This window comes from Rhinolophus hipposideros, assembly GCF_964194185.1.
Source record: "Rhinolophus hipposideros genome assembly, chromosome: 15".
In the NCBI taxonomy this organism is placed as follows: domain Eukaryota; kingdom Metazoa; phylum Chordata; class Mammalia; order Chiroptera; family Rhinolophidae; genus Rhinolophus; species Rhinolophus hipposideros.
Window position 1 is genome coordinate 34,068,564 of NC_138061.1, and position 27,162 is coordinate 34,095,725.

Consider the following 27,162-nt stretch of genomic DNA (forward strand, 5'->3'; position numbering starts at 1 on the left):
GGCAAAATACAGTATATGCCATTTTGCTGATAGATTTAATCGTATCTTGGTGCCCATGAATTGTTCTGTCTCCACATTCTACACTGTTAGGGACACATTCAAACCATCTCTAATTAAATAACTACAGTAGTGAAGAAATTATTACAAAAAGTAATAGATAACATTCACTGCGTGCTGCACTGAAAGCTGAGAAGGTTTTATGCCTCACCTTAATCCTCACAACAACTTTCTGCAGAAGGTATTATTTTTCCTCCATTTTATAATTGATAACATTTGAGGATTTGAAATTTTAAGTAATTTTCCCAAGGCTGCTTAGCTAGTGAGTGACAACTGTGATAAGAACACAAGTAATGTGACACGATAGGGATATTTATTTGCAAATCTCATCATTTATTTGCACAACATCTACAAGGGGCACCACTAAATGTTCATTGGATTCATGAATGGTCTTACATAATAATGTACTCCATTAACTTTCTGACTGGTACCTTTAATGGGTGAGATAAGTAATAAATGAATGGCTATACTTACTGTACTTATTTGATGATGGTGACAGTTGGCACTAGCCTCAAGAGTACGCCCTCTTCATGGCCATCTCTCTTCTCTTGGTATTGTATGTACATCTCTCATACCTTCTGCTGTACCTCTGGTGTCATCTTCCCACTAAATATTTTGGCAGGAACTTTAGAAACATATATTGCCCTCACCCAAGAACAGGTTGCTTCCCATAAAATAAGGATGGCACTTGGCAATTCATGCTTTAATCTTCTCCCAGAGTCCCTATGGTCTAAAGCCATAGGATCAAATCTTTAGAGCTCTATCTTTCCACATATATAGCAAAGGGCAAAAGCTGTGTGAATGGTATATAGTAGAACAAATTGAAATTATGCCGCATGACTTTCTCCCATAAACTAGGGAGGCATTCATCTTATTGGGATGTTACTTGTAGATGATTTCAGCATAGCACCAAGAGGCTTGTGTTCAAACACCACTTCTAACCCCGACTTTGTCAGATGACAGGTGATGTTAGGCAAGTTCCTTAACCTCTTTGGGAAGAGAGAAAACCTGATCTGTGTTGACTCCTATGTGTATACACATATAATTAATATTCGGTCTCTAATCTCCAAGGAAATAGTCATTTCCTGAGGGGAAACTCACATATGATAACCTAATTAATATAAATCAAAACTACACATTATAGATAATACTTATTGACGTATTCTTCTTGGTTTACTTTTAAAAAAGAAAAGAAAAGGAAAGAAAAGAAGAAAAGAAAAGAAAAAAACAGCCTATGACTTCCAGGAACTGACACTCATAGCTAGACTTCAAAGTTCTTACAAACTGATCTCACACTTTAAAACTAAGCCATGTGGTTCTCCTGTTGGATATAAACAATCTCATGTGTTATCTATTTCAGATTGGGTCACTGTGAAAGCAACAAAATAACAGACATTTCCCTCTCTCACTAAATGTGTGACTGTGGCTTCTTTACCAATTGCAACTTTAGGCTTGCTCTAATGTGTAGATAAGATTTATTGAGATTTCCAGTCATGGAATTGCCCCTGATTTCTGACAATACCCAGTCTAGAATGAACCTTCACTTCCTTAGAACCTCCTCAAAATTATCCAAGAAAAGCCCAAATCCTATATTAAGTTTCTTCTAACACCCGCTTTTACTGAGATGCCTCACAGTTCTCCAGGTGTGAGTACTCCCTTCCGACAATGAGTAAGACACCAAAGTCATTCAACTGGAGCTAGTGATCTTTTAGCTGAAAGACACTGACACTTCCAAAAACTCATTCAATCAATGATTGAAGTCAGTTGTGGGAAATCATAAAACTCTATACCAATGTGTAACTTTGTTCTTTAAAAACAAATCTTATTATTTTTATTCATATTCATATGGTTTAAAAAATCAGTTAAAGAATAGAAGGACTTGTAATGAAGAACAGTATCTCCTTTCATGCTTTTTTCCCATCCCAACCCCAAAGAGAAACATAATATGGTGTCAGTCTACTCATTTTAATCAGAAGCTTGACTGCCAATATTTAATTGCCAAGAACTCCATCTCGTTCTCTGATTATCCTTTCTTCATTGTATTCTCTTAGATTTTTGTCGATGCAATATCCTCTTGACTCTCTCCTCTGTGGATGCAAATTTTATGTCATTATGATTCTTATCATTAATATTATTCTTGGTAATTTTGCTCTCCCTGAAATGCTGTGTGTGTGTGTGTGTGTGTGTGTGTGTGTGTGTGTGTGTGTTTTCTTTACTATTATAGAAGTGATCATTGATTGCCTGTTCATATTGAGAAGAATGAGGCTTTAAGAAAGTTGACTCATGTTTGTTGGGGTGGGCCTTGATATCATAGATAGCATTGATCCCTAAAGACTTTGTTCTTACTTATCAATTTGTAGTTCTGCCCTAATTGTAAACAATTGTATAAAAAGTTTATGTCTGAAGGCAGTCATATATGAAGATTTTTATGTATGAAATTTGTTTTTATATTAATGACAGTATAACTTCAACCTATCAAATTATTAGGACTGTAATCCTAATTGTCCTATAATCTTCTAGTTTGCTTACAGAGAAAAACAGGGAAACTCCCCAAAGGCTTTGTTAAAGAACTAAGTTGCTGTTTAGTGAACAATCTAGTTTGCATATCATCGCTGTCTTTCACCTCTTGGACAGAACTACTGCAAAACAGCCTATTATTGTACTCATCTTACTTCTATCCACAAAGAAGCTCTCCACTGAGTTTATATCTGACCCCAACATTCTAAGTATTTTAATCCATCTAATTTCTATACCAAGCCTATTAGTTGACTTACACATTCTCCATATAGGTTTTAAAATATTGGCATTACAATTTTTCTTTGTTTTAAAAACATGGAAAAAATGTGATTCTGAAAAAAATATGATTCTTAAAAAACAGTGGTGCAAATTATGAGTATGGATATCAATTCCCTGTCAAATTTAATTTTGGTTAAACCAAGAATTACATATGTACCTGTTTTCACTTTGTTTGCATGGAAACCAAAAGCTATCCTAATATTTCAAAACTAAGTTAGTTATTTTCATCAGTATCTTTATGTGGGACATTCAAATAATCTGAAAGTACATTTACTGTCTGCTGTCATAAGTTACTGCATCTATTTTACATTTGTGGATTTGCTTTGGGAAACTAATGCTGTTTAAGCTTTTAACTCCTAATGTGCAAAGTAAGGGAAAAAATAAGCAATACGGAAAAGTCATGGCAATAACATGACCCCTTAGCTGAAGAGTCCAGGCTGAAATGCCTAATATCTGTCTACACTTACAGTTGGGAACAAAGAATTACAAATCAAATGCATCTAGTTTTCTAAGGTGTTGATAAACAGCTTTATGTAAAATCTTACTTTTAATTGCCATGGGAATATGTTGCATTTGCCATAATTGAAATTAAATACATGGTACTTAGAAGTTAGCTTTTATTGCTTATTTAAAAAATAGCAATGAGAGTATGTAAAAAAGAAGAGTAAACATTCAATATTCATCTCTCAAGCTTAGTACTAGTAGACATTGATTTAACAGCAAAGACTTTAATTTGATGTGAGCTCATGCTAGTATAATAAAAATATATTTTAATGAGAGTCACTTTTAGTTACTGGTAATGATGGCCTACAAGAAGCCATCTTGACTTCCTAGTTTTCATCTGGCTCCTACTCTTTCTTTTTGGCTATCTGGAGCAGATAGAGTGTTGGAGAATTTTTCAGTAGATTTCCTAGTGATGATGGTGATAATGATGATGACAACCATGATGACATTGCACATTTGTAAGCACTCTTGGGCTTTTGACATATTTTCATATGCATCGTCACATTATCTTTACCACTGCCTTCAAGTTTTTCAAAGCAGGAAAACACAGCAGCAAACATAAGAAAGAGTATGCCTAAATATCTGCCTGCAAAAGCCTGGAAGTCGAATTGAGTGAGACATCGCTTTCACCTACGGTTACATTGTAAGGTAGGGTCAGGTGAGAGAGTCAGGCAAGTAGGCTAGGAGAGAGCCTCAGAAGGTCTTCATGGATTTATACTTGCAAATGAGGCAAAGGGACATCTACAAACTATATTTGAAACTTACGTATATATTTTATTTTGCCAGAAATGCATTTTGAAAATTTAGAATTTAGTGACTTTTGGTAGCCAAGTTTCCTGAATCCCCATCAATCTCCATTCACTTTCACCTGGATTGTACTTACTCATTTGTGATGGCTTCCCTTGTTCTGAAGGATGGGCCACCTTGTTTCCTAACTCTGAGAAACTCCAGTCACATCGTGTTCTATGTGAATAGGGCTCCTAGGAACATCAAAATATAAGCCTTTCTGAAGACACTGTAATTTCCCCTACCTGGTGTGGCGTATGGAGAGACCCCACCTCTTTGGGTTGAAGTAGGAAAGACTTTAAGGAGGGGATTTCTAAGATGGAGCTTCATGAGTTGACCTCATTCTCATAGTTTTGCTTAGATGGTCTGACTCATAGGAAACAACTGGAAAATTAGGAACCTGGATTGTTTAAAACTTCAGTAAATCACTTCTTCTGTTTACACTACTTAGTCATCAGCCCAATTGTCCAAGTCAGAGCCTGTGAGTCATCCTAAACCTCTTCTTTCTTCTGCTACATTTGTCTGTTAAGGACTTCTATGAATTCCCTTTCTAATATTTCTCCAGTATCCTTTCAACTCTCCATCATTATAGACTCAATTGTGGTCCAGGCCTTAATCATTTGATGACAAATTATCTTTCTTTGACTGTGAGACTCGCCCCCAGCCCCACCTAAAAGGCCCCAATGCCTCTCCATAGCCTTCATGATAAAGACAACGTTCCTTAGCATGACATTAAAAGTCCATGGCTTAGTTCCTGAATCTCTCTCCATTGTCTCTCGATGCACAATTTCACTAGCAAACTGTATATATCATTCTATTTTATGTCCTATACATTAGCTCATGTTATGCCCTTTGTCCGAAACAACCTTTCTCCACTTTGATGGCAATGCCTTCCTTCCTTTTAAGGTTTATATCCAGGATTAGCTCCTTAAGGGAGTTTTCCCTGGCTCTCCTGTATTACTGATCATCAGTTGCAACACAGTGAGGAAACTCCAAGATTTTACAAGAGAACATTAGACAACTCTGTGCCCATCTTCACATGATATCAGCTGACCTATTTAACTGTTAGCCACTGTTGCAACAACCAACTGTGCACAGGTATAACCTGAGAGCACTATGCCTCACTTATACCTCACCTCTCTTTTTCTCTACCATACCCCACTTCTGAGGTGTATGTGTGTGTGAACCTGAAGTAGATTAGAGTTACTGGTAATGATGGAGAACTCTAGACCAATGGGAGCTCGATAACAGTACACAAATATTCTTACCTTCTGTGTTTCCCATAGACAAGGCTAAGGCATATTTTACAGGGCTCTGTGGAGGGTCCCCAGTGGCATTAAGCCCAGTTGCCCACTGCAGTTATTAAATCAATTACTGCCAGAATTGGCTCTCTTTCCTTCTCATCTCTTTCTTCTCCTGTTTCTTGGGACCAATTCCATTAAGAATGTCCCTTCATGTAAGCTCTTTTCTCAGTCTCTGTTTTCTGGGAGATATCAGGTTAAGATAAAAGATACATGAGCATGGATATATGTAAAGAAAGCAGAGTCTCAAATTCCATATGTATTTTCAGAATTTGCAATTTTTATGTATGTATGTTTTATGTATGTATGTTTTTTTTCTAAAGCTGACCTGCCTGAGAATATGTGTGAAAAAATTTTCAACAAAATACTTGCAAGCATAAAAGTATTTGTCATTCTATGGAAGAATTAGAATGGAATTACATTTTCATTAAGAAGAAAAAGGAGTGAGAGATAATTTCTGTAGTTTAAGAATTGATCATGCACTTCTAAAAATGGACAATAGTGTGCAATAAAAGAGGATACAACAGTTTATTTTAAGATGTCCTTATTAACTCTTTTGAAGAAAGTACCTCCATTGCAACTTTTTAAACGTATGATGAAAAATTTTGGATATCAATTTAAAAATACAAATTGAGGCATATAGTTTAAAAAAACATTTTAGGTGAGATGTGAGCCAAAATCTGAAGGCCCTTGCTCTAAACCAGGGGTTTTCAACTGTGGGTCAGATTGGAACCACCTAGAGAATATTAAGAATACTAATGCCTGAGTCCCTCTGCCAGAGATTCTGATTTGATAGGTCTGGGCTAGGGCCCAGGAGTTATTATTTTTTTAAAAGCTTAGCAAGTGAATATATTGGTAGCCAGAAGTGAGCTCCATTGTCACAGAGGGCTCTCACTCCAATAGTATCCCAGGCACAGCACTTACCACATCATGCAGAAATGTGGTTTACTTAGATGCCTACTGGGGTCAAGTAGGATCTACAAATAAATCAAGTAGACAGGTTGGGAAACTGGAATGAATTAGAGAACAAATGCTCATCCAAAAGAAGCAGCTCCAAATCAGTTTCAGGTGACCCATGACTTGTTAGAAAAGGGGCCCATTGATGCCAAACATACTCATTTTTCAAGAAAAGCAGGAAATCTAGTTTGTTTTTTTCATGTGAAATACATGACTTTAAAGCATTGCCTAATTTTTTTTATCATCATCTCCTGTTTAATTTCTTTTTTTTCAAATGCTATTGCAGGCCAAATATAACTACGAGTCAAATAGCATCCATGGATCCACAGTTTTGCAATCATTGGAAACATTGCATGAGAGTCTTGCCCTCTAGCTTGTAGGATCTCTAGTGCAGGGATAAGATGTCTTCTTTCTCTTTTCTGTACTGACACTTGGGATATGAGGGATGAGTTGTGTATTTATAAAAATGGCGTTAAGTTTCTGTGCACGGTTCTCAAAGAAAAGTGCATAGTTGAGACAGCCCATCATTCCCATTTATAGCTTGTTTATACTTACTTTATTCCAACATCTTTAAAATGATCCTGCCTCTTTGTTTTTTATGGAAAGAAAACATTGTTTCATTGTTATTTTAGGAAAAGTAAGAGACCAACTCTTTATTAGGGAAAAATTCTGAACCTTCTTCATAATGTTAAAGAAGAATGAACTTTACAAAAATATGTTTCATTTATTTGTTTGAAAGGTTAATTCAGATATGAAATAATTCTGGATACTTCTAGTTGTACTTGAAGACATCATTTGATGCTTGAAAATCAAGAAGTCTAAAAGAGGTTAACATTGTAAAGGAAAAAAATGAACAAAAAACATGCTATCTGTTTCAGAGGCTGGAAAAATCTAGCAAAACTTTAATTGTCCCCCAAAAGGATTAAATGCTTTGACTATTTATTGGTTAAAATGGTATATGACAGATATTTGGAATTTAATCAAAATCGTTTGTATCCTCTACAGTTTTATTTCCTCAAGTAGAATGTATGTCCAATTTATCACTATTTAGCCTTTTATATTTCAGTGATTAACCAGGAAATTGAATGGGTGATTTATGGAAAAGAAATTCATTGCATTTCTTGTTCTGAGATATGTGAAAGTGCTATTTCTTGAAGTTTTATTTCTTTTTCTTCCATCAAAGCTCTAAAATCTTTCCATATGTAAAAGTCCATACAACCAACTAACTGCACATGACAGTACTACAAGTGACTTCTCTGTTTTTGATAGAATTGATATATAAATCATGGTTCATGCAACTTTTGGTTTGTTTAACTTATTAAAATGGAAGATGGAAGTGGAAGGATAGGGTACAGTTTATTTGTTTTAAAATGTACATTACAATAACAAATTTTCAGTCTCCTAGTGACTTGTCATAGTATATGGTTGTTTATGCCTTTTTCATTCAAATAACTTTCATGGAGCACCTACTCGGTAAGAAAGGTTCAACTAAGTATTTAGAAACTCTCCCACTGTGCAAGCTTTCTTGAAAGGCTGAAATACTTCTGTGTGTGTGTGTGTGTGTGTGTGTGTGTGTGTGTGTGTGTTGGGATGGGGAGATGGACATATCTGGTGGAATTTTTGTGAGAATCACGCCTTAATTAAATTTTATCTATAATAAGTTTCCTCAAGAAATGATTGCACAATCAGCTATGTAATAACTGGCTATTTTATTTAGCTTAAAATGATGCATTTCACTACTGTCTCCCTTAGCCCAAGAAATAAACAGAAATAAAAATCCTTGGTAAAATTCATGTGTGGGTTGGAGGTTAAAAAAAATTGAACTGAAGCACTCTTGCATAAGGAAATATTAGAACTAGTTCCTTCTAAAATTGAGGGCAGAATCCCCACCATTTCTCCTATTTCCATTTTGTTCATCTTGGTTTAGTTCTGACTGGGCCACATAGCTAATAGGCTGATGTCTGCCTGAGGCTACTCGCCCTAAAGCAGCTCCTGGTTTTTAGCTGGCAGAATGACTTGAGACGTGTCAAGTAATAAATATGTATGTACATATACATAATATATACACATTGTGGGGACAGAGCCCCAGAAAGCAGTTTCCAGGCTCTTGGCCTCACATAGAAAGGTGTTGGCTCAGGTAGTAAATGGACATCAACTGTGATTGGATGGCCATCAGCTGTGGCTAGTTGGTGGTCAGCTGTAACCAGTGAGCCATTGGCCACTAATATAACTGCCATGGCTATGCTAGCAGAAATGGGGGCTAGCAAGAGCGGATTGCAGAGAGGCGGATGCCGCCGGTGAGAATATAGTGATATGACTCCCCTACTTATGGCTCCGTGGGTGTTCCTTTTTGGCCTCACCATGTCCTGCGTTCTTATGTGGGGAGCGGGACCAGAGACCCCACCTGACACCCCGCACGACACACATTATATATTATTTTATGTATTTTGACATATACATAATTAAAATATATAAAAATATGTAATTTAAATATATATATATATATTACTTACATCCCATTTACTTTCAAATTAAAATATTAAGGCAATTTATAATAAAAGACATCTATGCAATAATCTTAACAAAAGAGACATTGTAAAACATAACATAGTCAACATCTGACATGTTACAAAAGTTGTCATCATAAGGTTGATTTTCATGTCAACCCTTCCTAAAAGTTCAAGATTTTTTATTACTAATATGTAGCTTTTTTAAGACATCTTATTGGGGAAGCTAGAATAATTCTGTGAGAGACAGAACTCTCTGCTAGTCTGATTTCATACAGAGACAGAGTATAGAAAATCTAAAAAAGAGTTTCTCCACACATGGTCTGTCGACATCTGCATATATAATTTAAAGTACTTGTTAAAAAGGCAGATACTAGCTGGATACAAGACCAGATCTACTGAATCCCAGTTTCTGGGCTGGAGTTTCCATGTCTGCATTTTAGCCTGTCCAGATGAATCTTACAAGGAAATTAGAGATGTATAATAGAAGATTGGATGATTAGAAGTACCCATAGTTATCCCTCTTTTATATGGATAAATCCAAATCCTTTCCCAAGAGAAATCCACAGAGGTGGGGGTATAGTACAAAGGTTCGTGGCTGCCTAGAGAGGATCTGCTTGTTCTGCTACCACCAATCTTGCAGGCTTGTTTGCACCAAGCCCTCCAGCCACACATACCAGTTATAACCCCAGGGACTTCCCAGGAGACTGGCATACCTGACTGTGCCACTCTTGCAAAGTAGGCACCTTTCCCCTTTCTGCTCTTCATCCACGGCTGCTGCATTTCAATGATTACTGTTATCAGGTTTGCATTAATGATTTCCAGATACCTAAATTATTATCCTAGTTACTGTAGTGGTATCTTCACAACGGTCCTAGAAATAGCTGTTCTCTTAATGTTCACTTTATAGATGGGATAACCGAGGCTCTCTCAGGTTATGCAGTGATAGCCAAAAAAAGTGAGGAAATAGCAGAAAAGAGACTCAAACCCAGATCTTTCTATAGCCATTCTCTGGGCTGCTGCCATGCTAATATAGGCTGCCTGGCTTTCTGGACAAGAGTGTGGAGAGCTTTGATTTCTAATACCTTAGCATAGCTAATATGAGAAAGAGATGGCCTAGTTCTTTATTTACTTATCCCCTACAAGCTTTTACATATGATTTTAATATCAAAGGGAGGATATTAAATCTCACTCATGTAAATTTTGATGAACAATAATTCACAGCTAAAAAAATCTATTGCATAAAAGGGTAGATAAGATATGCATTAAAATGGTAAATAGTACAGGTGTCAATGAGAGAGATAGCATGCTATTAGAGCATTAACTTGAATTCCCCCCTTACCCCCAAAATCAGCCTTGTCATAGCTCTTTTCTTTGTAATGAATTCATTCCTGAGTCTTGATAATAAAGCTTTCTACGACTTTTATCGCCCTGCTCCCTCATTTAGACTGTAATTTAAAGGGAACTCATAAGAAAACAAAACTTAAGAACTCAAAAATCATAGAGCCTTAAAGATCTCAAAACTTAATTCAGAATTTCAATGTTACTCAATTGTTTCTGACATCTGCCATTATCAAGAATCTAAATTGTATTCGCATTGCTTCTAGATATAACAATTATCTGTACTTTTAAAGACTTCAATAAAAAAGAGCTGAGGGTTTAATATTCTAGGTGGAAATATTTGCAAATTGATACACTTATTGAAACTTCTAAAACCTGTATTCAAACGTGGGCAGAGCTTTGTCACTTGGATTCCAAGCAACTTGTATTCTGCTCCTGGTTGTCGCATCAATTCACTCTGATCTTGTCAGCATCCTCGTTTTTAAAACCAGAGGTTGAATCTCTACATGATGATTTCTTGTACTTGGAAATATTTTGATTCTTGGAATAATGTAGTATTCATTGTGACATACAGTAGACTTGAAAATGCTTTACAAGGATACCGAGTACTCTGTGTTACTGTAAATTGCCTGGGAATGTAGAAAGTTGAGCACGTATGTCAAGAAACAAGTGGAGAAAATAATAGTGAATGTCAGGCTCCTGTAGTTCCTTTTTTTTGTCATATACTTAATTGGGTGTGAATCTCTACACTGCCTGTAGAGCTATTTCTAGAACAGAAATATATATTTTAATTACTTTCCTTTATTAGATATTTAAATACCGTCATAGTTCTATATCTGAACTACACTAAGGTCTTATTTGACATCTGGAATGACATACCATTTTCCCCAGAGTATGCAATATTTGGTATACTATCATCCCCAAATCTTGGTTCATAAACTATCATTAAAAAGTGTTACTAATTATAGAAAAGTAGAATATAACTCAGTATACCAATGTATAGGTAGTCTAGAAACTCTTTTTGAATGATTAAATTGATGAAGAATTTGGTTTTTAGCAGCAATTTAAAAAATCCATTCATTCACTTCTTTAACAAGTATTTTCTTGCTGGATATTAATTCCCTGTCCCTATTGGGTTTATGGACTACTGGCGTGAGGAGAGGTATTGAACAAGAAAATTCAAGCTTGATGAATTTTACAAATAGGGAAGTAAAGGGTGCTATGGGAACCTAAAAGAGGGTGAATTCATTTAGTCTGAGGAAATGGATTAGTAGAGACCACCTGGGGAAAACTTCCCTGATAAATGGACATTTAGTAGACATCTGAAGAACAGGCAGATAATAAGCCCAGAAATGATTTGAGGAAACTGCTTTAAGCAGAGGGAACAGATTATTTGTAATTCTTAAAGCAATAGAGAGTGTTCCTTTTGAGAAATTAAAAAAAGACTAATGCAGTTGTAGTACAAGTTGAAAAAGGAGACTGGAATATGAGGTAGACAACAACTTCAGTGTGTTTGAAAGTCAGTGTCAAGATGTTGGTCTTATTTAAGGGAAGTTATTAAAGAGTTTTAAGAAGGGGTGGACCAGACTTCAGAGAATATAATCAGAGTTGTATTTTTTAATAACTTTTTATTTTGAAATAGTTTAAGACTCACAAGAATTTGCACAAAGAGTATGGAGGGTATTCATGCATATTTACCCAGTTTTCCCCAGTGATAATATGTTACATAGCCATAGTACAGTATAAAAACCCAGAAATTTCTGTTTGTACAATGTTATTAACTCAGGTATGGACTTATTTGGATTTCACAGTTTTCACATACAGACTGTTGTGTTTTGTTTTTAAAATTCACTATAATGTGTAGAAACGACTGGAAGGGATTGAGGATGGATGAAGGGGCCAATTTGGATATTAAGAAGTCTCTAAATCAATTTTGAAGTGGAGATGATAGGTGAAGATACCTTAAACTAAGAATCGCATGGATATGACTAGAAGTGGATAGATTCAAGAAAAACTTAAGAGGTAGACCTGATCAGTGGGGTCTTGGTGACTGGTTATGCAGTGTGAGGGAGAGGATGACGTCAAGATGACCTCTAGACTTCTATTTTGAGCAACTGGGTGGATGGTGACGTTAGTGGTTAAGGTTCAGAGGGTCAGAGGAGAAGCAGGTTTGTTCAGAATGAAGATGCATTCAATGTGACCATGATGAGTTTGAGGTAACTGTGTAGGCGAGAAGACTTTCAGCTGGAGCTCTAGATATAGATTTAGGTATTGTCAGCATATAGATAGTCGTTTGAGCAAGTTTATCTGTGGAGAATATCTTAAATTAAAAGAGAGAGAAAGAAAAGGCTTAGCATAGAGCCCCAGGAACTATATGTTAAATGGGTTGACAAGAAGGAGAAGCTAGGAAGGAGACTGAGAGAAAACAATAGAGTCAGGGTCTAAGAGGGACTGGGGAGGGAAGAGGGAGACAGGGGAATGGGGAGGGAGATGGAGAATGGGAGAGGAAGGAGGAGGTGGGAGAGCGGACAGGAAGGGGAAAGAAACAGGAGAGATAAGGAAAATTAGTAGACTGATATTACATATATAAGCAAAGGAAAGACAGTGTTTCAAAGAATAAAATATCCTGGTAACCTCTGTCTGTTTGTTTTGATTCCATGCAAGGTCATAATTGAGAAGTTTCTTGTTCTCTGTGTGTGCAATTGTTTCATTTTTAAAGTTCAGTATTTACAGTTTTGCAAACTTACCTTCAAAATAAAGGGTCACATTGTTTATGTCTTCTAAAATGTTATTTTGGATGGACAATACTTGAATATGCCATATTTTGTTAATTAATTTTTCCTTAAAGTGAACAGAAACTTTAAAACTGGGCAGAAAAAATATTGGGAAACTATGTATAAAAGTTTAGGTTGCACAAAATCCAAAGTATTTTTACATGTGAACAGGTAATTAAAATGTATTTCACATGCTATGTCATGTATATGACGGTGCATACCTCGACACATGGCCCAGGCGTTGGGTTGGATACTGGGCATCTTTAAAAAAATCTTCTCAATTGACTCTGATGTACCAGTGTGGGTGGAGAAGATTGGAACTTAGAAGTACTCTGACAATCTTAATAGAAACCTTACTGGTACTACTATAATAAGGAAGGGCATGCTAAATAAGTTTTTCTGAAAGAAAAGTAGCAGCAGGTAAAGAAATAGAAAACAAAAAAATTGGAGTTCACCCACTGAATTGGGAAGTAAGCCTCAAAGGGGATTCAATGTTGGAATTAGTGAGGCAAAGTTTTGATTCATAGTACATTTATGCTATGACAAGATGAGGGATGAGTTAAGAATAACATGCTGAAATAACGTCTCCTAAGACCATTTGATATTAGATGGGGAGTAAAGGTTATACCAGTTTAAGAAAGAGGTAACTGAAGGCTAACACTTTAGTTAAAGGAAGTTTATCTGTGGAGAATATCTTAAATTAAAAGAGAGAGAAAGAAAAGGCTTAGCATAGAGCCCCAGGAACTACCCATGTTAAATGGGTTGACAAGAAGGAGAAGCTAGTAAGGAAACTGAGAGAAAACAGTCTCTTCTTTCTTCTTAATCACAAGAAAATGTTGGTGATTAAATGTAGTAATAAGAAATGCATTTGGATTTTGCTAGAAGTATGATGGAGGACCGTAATAGAGAGGATAAGAAAACTATATGCCACATTTAGTATAAGTTAGCAATGGAGCATGTGGTTCCGTGAATTTAGGCAGAATTCCATGTTGCATGAACTGAGTATGGATAAACAGGTAGTTTAGAATGTCATCATTTCCCAAAAACGGAAAAGAAAATTATAATTAAAAAACTACTATTTACTTATGTATTTACTCCCTACCATGTTGTCAAGGGAATTTAAAGTAGCTAAGAAGCGGGGTTTAATGGCTAAAATTATTCACGAAAGTAAAGAATACATAATAAACATCATACTAACTTCAAGAGTCCAGTGAGTGTGAAATGAGGTATTCATTTTACTAATCATGAGGAAAGCTTTTTTTCAATAGAACTTGAAAATACTGTACTATATTTGGTACAGAAATCTGAATGACCCTCGTGGTGTAGTTATTTCTCTGAATGGTGTCATTTACAATACAGTACTCGGCTTAGGAAGTAAATGAAGGGGAGGGTAATGAGGCTTATACAATGTTGAGTGAGTCAACCTATTATTAATATTGAGTCACTTTCAAGTTCTCTGTTGCCCCTTTCTGCTTACTGGTTTTTTATCTGCAGTAACTTGGTATGAGAATCAAATCTGTTAAACAAGTTTCTTGTGTGGATCATCCCGTCAGGTTGCTAATGTTGTATTTCCTCCACTCTAAGGAATCCTTCTCCCTCCAAAGATGGCAGTTTCATTTTGATTGCCAGTTGCTCTGATAAGTGAGGAGGAATCCAGGCTCTTAGGATATTCACATTTTTTAAAATAGATAATGTAGCTTTCTCGCCATATTACCTTACCACAATAAACTTTAGTACAGACTAAAGTTTAGTACTTTAGTACTAAAGTTTAGTACTGGCAGACTTTAGTACATATCTATTTTGTATGTGTGGTATACGTGTATTGTGTATGGTATTTTTAAATGCAGAGGATGACAGTAAGTCTTATTGGCTTTCTTTTGAGTAATTACTCATATGTTTTCAAGCAAATTTCAGTTTACTGTGATACCCTTATGCTTAACATAATCTGAGTAATAAAGTCAAAGTAAAGATATTTTTAAATGAATTTTTTTAATGGCACAATGAAGAGCAGTGCTTATTGTTGCTGTACTAAGGCACAATATTAATTTATAATAAATAATTGAATCATATCAGAGATAGAAATACCAAAGATTTAACACTAATTATATTGGAAAATACACCTCTAGTGGGAATCAAAAGGAAAAGGTAGGTGTTTCTTCTTGAAATGCTTCCTTCTCATCACCTCCCTGATCTATACTCCCTATGATCTATTTCTGGCATTTCTCAGTCTCTTTTGTGAGTGCCTCTCCCTGGACCCTCCCCTAGGTTGGTTTCGTTGCTTGTAACCTTTCAAAGCCTAAGCCATCTCAGTCTATACCACCAATGTCTATTCAGTTGCTTAAACTGGAAACCTATGACTGCTCCATTTTTCTCATCTCCACATCTAATCTCCCAGTAAGTCCTAGAGCTTCTAGTTGCAAAATACACTTTCAGTTTATTCACACTTCTGCCCATACCTACTGTCTCTCTCCTAAGCTAGGCCATCATTATGTCTTTCTTGAAAATAGTATAATAGCATCTTTTCTGAGCTTTCCTTCCCCTCTCCTTCCACCTGCAATTGCCCCAGTTCATTCACTAAAATCCTAATTTTTTTTAAAACATAAATAAGACCATGTCACTATCCTCATTTTACTCTGTTAGTAGCTTTCCATTTCACTAAGAATCCAGTTCTTTCCCACTGTCTGCATGGCCCTGCCTCAATGAGCCCCAGCTCATGTCTCCAAATTCATCTTCAGCCATCCTGTCTCTTATCAGAAGGCTCTAGCTCCCAGGGGCTTCCTTCTGCAAACATGAATCTGAAAACATTTTGTTCCATTTGCTTCAAGTGTCTCTCTCATCAATCTCCTATGAGGTGGCTCATCTTATCCTTAAATCTCAGCCTACGTATTACATTTTCAGACAGGTCTTTATTTCAGATCCCAAATAGGTCTTCTGGTACACCTGGAACAGCGTGGCCTTAAAAATGGGCTGTGGGTGGAAGTTGAATGATACATCACCATTTTCCTAATGAGCATGACTGATTGTTCCTGGACGTTTTTATTGGGAGGATAAGGTGAGATAATATTTACAAAAGCAACTCAATTAAAAATCCTCAAAAGACTTTCTCCTCGGCAGCTCTCCTTGTACCTAGACTCTACTCACAAGCAATGGTAGAGTGTCATCATGGATTACTTCCCCCTCTTTACATTCCTTCATCCTTTTCCCTGCTCTCCTCATTCATTCCAGAGAGTGACAAAAAGGCAGAAACATGGAAAGGCAGTGTGTAGAGTGCTTGTTCTACAATCCCTGCCTCTTTAATAGCACCTTCACATCTGTGGGTAGGTCATAACCCAACCACTCCATGAAAGAGTCCCCTGAACTTCTGAAATATTCTGGAATCACTACCTCCTGTCCTTCTTCTGCATCTCTCTCTTTTTTTTTTTTTACAGTGAAAAACTTTCGTATTTAGAATTAGCCAGCTGGACTCAATTTAGATGATCCCAATTTTTTGGCAACATCCAAAGCATCATAGTCGGGAGCCAGTGGAACCTATGCCTTCTTCTCTCCATCAGGCCTGATTGGGGTGTTGACCTTTGCCACATCAATGTCATGGAACTTCTTCCCAGCCTGTGGGATCTGGTGCTTGTTGTCCTTGACGTCCACAATGAACACACGTGTATTGTTGGCTTCTATCTTCTTCATGGCCGACTTGGTAGTTAGGAGGAATTTGATGATGGCATAGTGGTCAAGCTTGTTTTTCCTGGGGGCACTCTTCCGAGGATATTTAGGCTGCCTTCGGAGCCGCAGTATCTTGGGCCTTTGAAAGGTGGGTGACGTCCAGATTTTTTTTGTGGCTGTGGACGACTTTCTGGACTGCTTTCTTTGCCTGCAAAGCCTTTGCTTTGGCTTCAGCTTTGAGAGGGGCAGGGGCTTCCTTCTTCGCTTTCGGCACTATCTTCGTGAAAAGGGATTCCGAGACCCATTCCCCTATGTATCTTTTTGTTCCACCTAGTTACCTCAGGTAGAAGAGCCAATGTCTTGGGCTCGCTTCTGCCTGAACTCCCTTCGGATTCTAGAAGCTATTTATCTCGAGACCTCACTTTCACTCAGTACTCCATAACCTCAGTAACGAACTCGCCTCCCTTCTGTAGCCTGTCTCTGACTTTGGGAACCTCAGCCTGGCAAAGCCTTTATGTTCCCCCTTTGACTGGCTGGAGGCATTCGGACAGTGTTAGATTATGTCCCTGCAAATGTGTGATTTGCAATTCAACTATATTTCGTATTATAAACCCCGTGTCTTCTGCATATATTTATTATACTCATCTCCTTGGCTTCATGGCCTGCCTAAACTTCGTTATGGCTCCTCTGTTTCTTTTTGTCCTTCTCTCACTGTTGGTTGTGATCTTATTTCACAAAGGATACATTTTTAGAAGTGATTTTTCAGATTTGTAGGTACGGCTTACTTCATAAATACTGTGCTTGTGTCAGCAGCAACTCTAGGTCACTTTTTAAATCACTTTGTGGATAATTATGGTTCTGGTATAAACCCATAAATCACTATAGCTTGTATTTATCTGCAGTGGCTGAATTTGAACCTAGAATTTTTGTGTTTGAAAAATGATAAATATTAACTCTTTGTCACTGAAAAGGGACAAATCTTTAAAGGACAGCATAGTACAAGTCGATAAATAGTGGATTCAAGTTATAAAATCATATTTATCTTCCTCCTTCCCTTCCACCCTTTCTTCCTACCCTCTCAGTCTTTTTCAGTAAAAATTTAAGGTATCTAACTCATTAGATTATAATATATAAACCGATATACTAACGTGTTTTGTTAAGTTTATAGATCCTACATATTATATTTCTACTGTAATAATGGAGAAAGCATTCAATGTTTAGTATCTCATATTCAGAATTCTTTGAAATATATCTATATTATAGGTCATTAATTACATTAACTACAAAATGGTGACATTTTGCAGTTTTCGTTGGGATATTCTATTTTTATCCTACAAGCACAATGAGAGTTTCCTTTTTATTTTGAATTCAAATACAGATATTACCTAAATTGATAGTACATTTTTGTACACTTTGGACATGAGAATGGTTGAAGGTATGAAGAGAGAGAGACACAGAGACTATGAATGTGTATCTGAAAAGCAGTTATTCCAGTTTGATAGTCACCAGACTTGAGTTCTGCTCTAATCTCTAACAAACTTGGCAGGCCCCTAACCCCTTGTGCCTCTGTTTTCTTAACTGTCAAATAGGGATAATAGTAACATCTGTTCTGCCTGCCACGCAGGTTTGTGGCAATAGTAGAACGGAATATTCGATGTGGAGTTGGCTTGAAAGCATGAAAGGGTCTGTTCAGTTCAAAGATCATATTTTTTTGAAACGTGGCTTTTTCAGTTTTGCAAAATTAGAGATAGGTGAGAAGAACATCTGCTTTCGGATTTTATAATTGGGATACTATATTCAAATTATTAGTACAATTTAGCATGGTGGGCTTAGAAGTCGAACAATTTAGTAGAGCATGGCTTAGAAGTCAAATGGACTTATCTTTTTGAATCCTGACTCGACCTGTCATGTACTGGATGCACAACACTGGATAGGCTATACTCATATAACTGCTCTGAGTTTCAGTTCTATGTTTTCAGGCAAACACAGCAAGGCATTGTGAGACTTAAATGAGGTAAGGGTCTTCGTTGGGGAACATTGAGTAACAACTTAGCAAATACCAGTAGTAGTGGTACTACTACTGCTACTACTACTACTACTACTACTACTACTACTACTACTACTATTACTGCTACTATTACTATGATGATGACTCATGTTGTCATTATTGGTTTATTTTTCACTTTGATTAAGAAGCCAGGAAACCAGAGAGCTTTTACAGCTAGGAGCATGATTGTTTGGTTTTAATATTTTAGTTACTGAACATTTTTCTCAATATATATGCCATCTCCCTTCAGGCAGATACAGTGTCAAATGTGTTAGAGTCTAATGTAAACCAAGCTGTTTGGAGATGAAATTGAAACAAGATCATCAAAGTAAATGATCTTCCTCCTAGGACCTGCATGTCACTATAACAAGGCTCTAATTTTCTGGAAGCATCACCAGAGGAAAGAATGAATGATCCAAGTCATAATTTTCAGCCAAATGAAAGTATACACATTTTTATTTTTTGGTGGTGGTGGTGGTGGGGGAGAGGTGGTGATTGGTAGAAACATGTTATTTTTCTGACACTGAATTCAAACAAATGTAAGGTAATTTATCCCAAAGATCACATATGAGAAGCATCTGAACAACTGAATTTTTCTAAAATGATTCATTGATAAGCAATTTTAAAATCAAGCTATTGCAATAATTGAAATGGCAATGCATAACACATGGTGATGAAACACATGGTTTTTGAAGGACAACACAAAATATCATGGTACCAAGTCCACCCTGGGCATCATGGATACCATGGGCAGGATCACCCTGGTTGGTGAGGAACTTAATGGATGCTCGCAGTGTGATCATGTTGACCGTGATGGAAACAAGTGAATTCTAGGAGAACTCAATTGTTTGCGTATTTTGAAAGTTAAAAAATTGCTTCAAAACATCGTATTGCAATATGCCAAATGTTTTCTTTCCAATCATTGCTCTATTTTGCAGTTTAAATAGCTAAACTTCAAAAATAGTATTAATGCATAATCAAGCCACATGGTTTTTACCTTCTGTAATGTAATGTGTACGGTCTTATTTATGCTCATGAAAACCACTTTACAGAACATGTCTGAAACTCCACAGTTCTACTTCTGTGATACGAAAGAGGAGCTTATAGGATAAGAGTTTTATCTGAGCTCTATTGGAGACTGGCTTGCTTTAAGTTAGGCTCACTAGTTGAAGTAGTTGTACAAGGGATCTCTGGAATACTGAATGCCTTGAGTAGTTGACAGGGAAACTTCAGTACTGACTTTGGATATTAGTGAAAGCCTACAAAGAATATTAATTTTCTTTTCCTTTAATTAATATAAGTCTGCGCCATCTGTTAACATCTAACCAGTGATTTTGAGAGCTACTTAGCATTGGTCCTAGTCATTGAGAATAAGGTGAACATATTAGTTCAAAAGGAGATGCCTTAAGGGATATTTGAGTAAACAAATGTTTTATGGGTTAGCATCTTCTACTTGCCCCGATCACTGTTTTTTATCAGAGTTATAATATCTAAATTTCATTCAGATGCTCATTTATGTTAGAAGTACATAAAAACGTTAGAAGGAAAATGGCAATTGGAAATTTTTTGATGCATGTAATAGACAAAAGATCGATATCATTAGTCACCTAAGAACTATGTCGCTGTCATATATTTTGGCCTTGTGATTCCCATGTTTTGTATCAAATACTGATTCTAGGCATGGATGCTGCAAATAGTTTTGATTTCTTTCTGACTGTTTTTGCTATAAGATTTTATTAGCTATGGTAGTTGACTGATGTGAAAATACAGTCTGAAACTTGGTAAAAACTGATTTTTCAGTCTTGAGGAAATATCTAAATTGGCCAATAGCTTTGTGGGATTAAATTTTATCTTTGAAAAATGTGGGCTGATTGATATTTCTTAGCTCCGCTAGCTTATGCCTACCTACAGAGATCATTCAGGAAAGCTGTTAGACAAGAAATAATACCCACTGTTTGAGCAGAATCTTAACAGTTGGGGCAGTGAGAGGATTACTCCAAGAGTTTTTCTTGCCTATAGGTTGTTAATCAAATATTTCCTAGTAGATAGGTAGAGGTAACTTGCTTCAATAATTCCTGGAATTAGAAACTGTTTTTCTTAATTATTTTTTTCAGTTACAGTTGACATTCAATGTTATATTAGTTTCATGTGGACAGTGGTTAGACATTTATGTAATTTATGCAGTAATCCCCCCAATTAGTCTAGTACCCACCTGACACTATACATAGTTGTTGCAACATTACTATGTTCTCTATGCTGTACTTTATATCCCCATGATTTTGTAACTACCAATTTGTATTTCCTACAATGATTTTATTTGAGTAAAAGAGCTCTGCACTATCAATGGGGGTTTGGACTTCTGAATTGCCAACTGCAGAGACTATCCTGTAGATCAAGGTGACCTTGAAATTGTATTGACTGCTGTTCCTGTTATTTGAACCTAAAACTAACCATTGAGAGCTAAAGAGATTTAGTGAGGGTTTTTTTTTTTTTTCCCAAGCAGTTGATTATAGAAGTTTTCTACTTTAGCTGATTTTTATTAGTAGTAATAATTTAATAGCTCTATTTTTTAAAGTACCTGGAAGTCTTTATCAAATGAATGGATCACATGTTAACTTTCACATTTCTGCGCATGGCCATTTGAGACATATCTACTATTGCCTGGTGTGTGTTCCCAGGATACTAATCTAAAGAGAGGAGTACTTTACAGCCTCTGGAGACAGCTTGACATGGACATGAGACCTTATTCTCTCCTAATATGTAAAAGTTGCCTGAGAGACCAAGTAAATGTAAGAGTTTATGAGACAGTTTTATTTTTGAGACAGTTTTATTTATGAGACAGTTCCAAATTTAACATGATAATAACTTCTGCTTTTAGTATGCATTAATTGTTGAAATGCATGACAGAAAACATCCATGAACTCAGTAACATTTAAATATAAGTTTATATTATTTATTTTTTATGTCTGATATATTACCTGTAAATCATACCTCCTCTTAGAGTCCTTCACTGGATGCCTAACACTTTAGAATAAAATAAAACTCTTATCACAGCCTTCAAGGCCCTGTGAGACCTGACTCCTGCCTACCTTTGCAATGTCACTCTCCTATCCCTTTACTTCTCACTCACTCTGTGTTTCAGCCACACAGGTCTAATTTCTGATCCTTGAACAGATCAAGATCATGTCAACCTCTGGACCTTTGTATGTGTCTTTTCTTTTACCTAGAATGCTCTTCTCCATGATCTTTGCATGGCTGGATCTTACTGTCATAATTTCTCAGCTCAGAGAAGCTTCCTGACCATCCTGACCACCTGATCTGAAACGGCCTTGGCTGCTCTTTGAAATAACATGAGTGCTATGTAGATATTGCTAGCCAACTCTATGATGACCACAACATAGAATATCATTTTATTAATGTTGAGAAAACTAATGAGACTCTGTTTATCATTAGTAAATAATACTGGCTAGCTTGCTAGAGAAGTAGTGCATAATTACATTAGAATGTCCCATTTTTACCTAAGATTATGTAGAACACAATTTCCATCAAATATTCTTTTTTCTTTTTCTTTTCTTTTTTTGTGTGGCTATTCAGGAACTTTCTCTGCAATAAGCAAATGAAGAAATGGACTTTCCCATTCATTTCCTTAAAAGTGAAAGTTTGGAAGAACTGTTGCTAATCCTGGCATTAAATTATCTGGGGATATTATACCACCTAATGAAATTTTTGAGGAAGGAAAGGATCATCATGTTGGTTACAGCATTTATAAATTAAGGCACACTACATTCTCAGGGTGTTAGAAAAATAATCTAAATCCAGTGATGTACTGGAGCCAACTCATATAGCTCATTAGAACTGCTTGTTAGACTTTCAGGAATTTTACAAGTAGGTTGGCTTAGCATTAGTAGCTTGAAATTGACTGTGGTGGGAGTATTTATACCATGGAAATCGGCAAACACTACAAACCATGGCTTCCCCCCCACCCTCCGCTGAGAGCCAGTTTACCCCCACACTATTATATATAACCAATATTTCAGAGACTGACAATGTGATGACGACAAATCAATAGGGCTAGCATGAAATAAGCAAGTGACTGTTATGGATGTTTGGATTTAAAAAGCCACAAATTTGGGGCATGGCAAAATAAAAAAGCATTTAAAAAAGTAGATTATTTGTTCACAGAAGCAGATAGGAAGGATCAAAAAACAAGATCTTTGTATTTTTCTTCTTAGACCGCCCAGGTCAGGCTGCTGATTCCTTGCAAAATGTTGTTAAAGTATATACTCTCAGAACAGATAACCACCTTCTGGAACTTGTGTTAGCAGCCTTCCCCAGCTTCCATACTAATGACACAGCTCAAATGATCACACATGTATCATCATATTTCAGTTACAGTGAGTGTTTTAGACTGTTTCTTCAGGAAAAGAAAAAAGATTCAAAGAAGAGTTACGTGGGGGCTCTGATTGATTATAATGTATAATGTTGGAGCAAGTGGAGACTGATGAGAGTTGACCTAAGGTTTCAAGCCCTTCATTGGAAAGGACTTAGGGGAACATTACACAAAGAGGCGAGGCTTTAAGTATAACTCACTGACAAGAACATCTTTGAGTTATACTGCACAGAGGTGCAAGATTTCTATCTTGCTGTCAAGGCAGAAATGGATTATTTGTGACATTTCAGAGGCAACCGTTATTGGACAATACCTGTATGCAGGCATAAACAATATAACATAGGACCTCTATTTCTCAGTGTTTTAAAGTGACACAAAAGCACACATGAAAGCCTCCAGTTTATTTCTTCAGAGACATGAGATCAGATGTCCTCCACTTAACATGAAACTTGAGAAGCAAGAGCATCCTTAAATTCCCCTCTTCCCCCTCCTCACTCCCACACTTTCCATAACCACTTGAAAATGTGGATGATTCTAAGGAATGACTGTGTTTGGCCTCATTGTTTCATCATTTTGATGTCTTCATAAAATAGGTTAATAGTACTGATTATGAGAAGCGAGAAAGTGGTTTTCTTCAATCTTCTTTGGACTGAACTAATTATTTTCTTGGAAGGGAGCTTTATTTCTAATCTTGTGGCATTTCTAGAGCTTATATTTTTAATGGAGCACTATTAATATTTCCCAAAGGATAAGATACCATCTGTAGCTAAACATGCTGGGATTCCAGGATTGATAACATCCAGTCTTTGTTATATTAGAAAATATGAACCCATTGTAGGCTGCATTCTCTGACCCCAGCAAAATAAAGGAATTTTCAGTAAAGGGAATATTATCAATTTGATTAAAATTAATTTCCTGAAGATCAAATAAGTCCTGGTATTTGGGAAAGTAATCCTAGAACAATAGAGCTCAGAAGTCACTTAAAGTGCTACTGGTATTCTTGAGGGCAGGAATTGTGAAGTTAATTAAGAAAGGAGAGCTCATAAAATCATAAACGGGGACAAAGTTTTACATCTTGTGTTGAAGAGTCAAGAGAAACAACTCTTTCCCTCAGGAGACATAAAGTTTTGGCTAGCCCTATTAAAAAAAAAAAGAAAAAGAAAAAGAAAAAACATGCAAAAAAAGTATAAAATGAAATAGCCTTGTCAAACTAAACTAAGTTTCACAAACAGACTTTTTAAATAGAGCCTATTCTGAAGTCCTTAGCCACTAGCCATTCGTCACCATCTCTTTGTTAGGTGAAAATTCCTGCTTTTAGTATATAAACACAAGCATATTGAAGAGAATCTATTTAAAAGAGTAATACTGAATATACAAATAACAGTCAACCAGTATTAAATGAGTAATAGATTATTACTTTTCCTTCATAGCATACTTTTCGTAAACTACCTTTAAAATGAAAGGTTTTCAGTATAAAATAGCATTCCCATTGTAGACAATTTTATAAATGGAGGAGAGTAGAAAGAAAAATAATATAATTCTGTCACCAAAGGCAACTGATGCCAGCATTTTATTTCCCTCTGATATTGTTGCAAGTTTTAATGGTATATTCTAGTTCTTTCTTTCCTCTTACTACTGCTGCAATTAATACTACTACCACCTGTACCACTCACCATTTACTGAAAGTAACATTATGTTTTCACTGGTTCTCTCATAAAATTCTGTAAGGTTGGTAATTTTTAAAATGCCATTTTTCAAATGATAAAACGGAAATTCAGAAAAGTAAGACAACCTGCCCAAGGTTTAATAGGTGGCACGGTTTGGACTGGGTCCCAGATAAATCTAATAACTTCTAAGACTATTTTCTTTATATTTCGTCACACACATACTTTAAATCTACGAGTAATTCTGTGTCCTGCTTTTTCACTTAAAAATCGTGTGAGAATTTCTGCATATGATTTTTTTCATAAATGTAATTTTAATTCCGTTATGCCAATCCTTTTTAAGAATAGTTTTTATAGTGATGACTTTTCAATTGTTTTCATTTTTTAAAAAATTTATTGGGGTTACAATTGTTAGTAAAATTACATAGATTTCAGGTGTACAATTCTGTATGTTTTCATTTTTATATAGAACTTTTCGTTACTTAAAACCAAATCGTTATAAAACATAATGTGTGTACAATAGAGTATTACTCAGCCATAAGAATGAAATCTTACCATTTGCAATGATATAGATGGACCTAGAGAACATTATGCTAAGTGAAATAAATCAGATGGAGAAAAAACAAACCATATAATCTTATTTATAAGTATGTGGAATCTAAAGAATAGAATAAATGAGCAAACTAATCAGAAACAGTTTCAGAGATATAGAGAAAAAACTGAGGAATGCTAGATTGGAGGGGGTGGGGATGAGGGAGAAGGTGAGGGGATTAGAAAGCACAAATTCGTAACCACAAGATTGACATAGGAATACAAAAGACAGTTTGGGGAATATAATCAATAATGTTGTAAAGATTTTGTAGGGTGTCTGATGGGCATTTGTCTTATTAGGGAGACCACTTCATGGACAGGGTAGATGCCTGACCATTGCAATGTACACCTGAAGCTGAATATCGTCTACATGAATATAATGAATGTCATCTATAATTATATATTCATATATATATATTCATATATATATATATTCATATATATATATATATATATATATATATATATATATATATAGTCACAAGATGTGGAGAACAGCACAGGGAATAGAGTCAATGGAATTGTAACAGCTATATACGATGTAAGAGGGGTAGTAGACTGGGGGAGGGGTTATCACTTTGTGAGGGGTGTAAATATTTTAACTATTACATTATTTTGTACACCTGAAAATAATAAAGAAACAGCAACAACAAAACATAATGCATGAAGGCTAATACAGGTAGACTGAGGTCTAGATGAGAAGCCACCCCAAAATGGCAGAGCTAATGGTTTATTCAGTATTTACAACTGCAAGTCATTTCCCTGAAAGTCACTTGCTAAGTAAATGTGGACAAAGACCAGCTCGTAGTCAAATGCTTTTGAAGTTAAGACTTTTAATATATAATCCCAAATGCATTGCTTCCCCTCTACGTAGCTAAGGTCTTTGCTTTCATCTTATCCAGTTTCTGACTTCTCTGACAGTACTCTGATTGTTTTCCTCCTGACAAAATACATTTTGGTTTCTGTTTGCTTTGATTTTTATATCCTTAGGAAGTCATTTGGAGCTTATTAATTATCCCAGTGAATCAAATTATCACCATCTTTTAAGTTCTGCAAAACTTTCCTGTTAACCACTGAATCCCAATTGTAGAATTTGTAAATATCTTTCACACTGACTACATGTTTAATCCCTTGTCTAAATCATGTTGTGTTTGAAATATCTTGTTCAGTACAGACTTACCTTCCTTATTACCTCAATTTTAGTTGATGGAGAAATAAATATTCTCTACAGAAGGATGAGATATGGATAAATAACTGTCAAATTTCTACCAGTTGTTTCAAACAGCAAATTAGAAATCCAATTCTTACCATTTTTTTAATCCAAAAAATTTCTTGAGCACCCATACTATAACCAGTATTGTGGTAGACACTGGGCAAACAGTAGAGAAAAAAATTAAAAATGATCTCTCCCTTCATGAAACATACAATCTAGCAGAGGCATAATATATCCTGATGTCCTTTTATAATATATAAACATAATAATAATAGTGTTTTGTAACATTTTGTATTTCGTGCAGATTTATTCTTAAACTAAGTTTGAAACTTCAATTTAAAGTATTTGTCCATTGGTTTCTCCATAATCTTTGTGGTTAAAAAAACAGTCTAAAACAAATATGGAATTCCGTGATTTTGTTTATTTGTTTGTTTGTCACATATTCATTAAATGGTACTTTACTTAAAGGAAAGTTTCTCAGTGCCTTTCCTGTGGCCATGGAATTGGTTTGTTCTCAGGTCTTTCAGCGAATTCTTGGATTCCTAACAAGAAAATGCATTTGCAATGTGCTGGAACA

At 35.9% G+C, this 27,162-nt stretch overlaps 1 protein-coding gene across 2 annotated transcripts in view; it reads left to right on the plus strand.

Moving 5' to 3' along the window:
• Nucleotides 1–27,162, plus strand: part of PRKG1 (protein kinase cGMP-dependent 1) — a 1,143,489-nt gene that overhangs the window by 117,590 nt on the left and 998,737 nt on the right. The window lies entirely within an intron of this gene.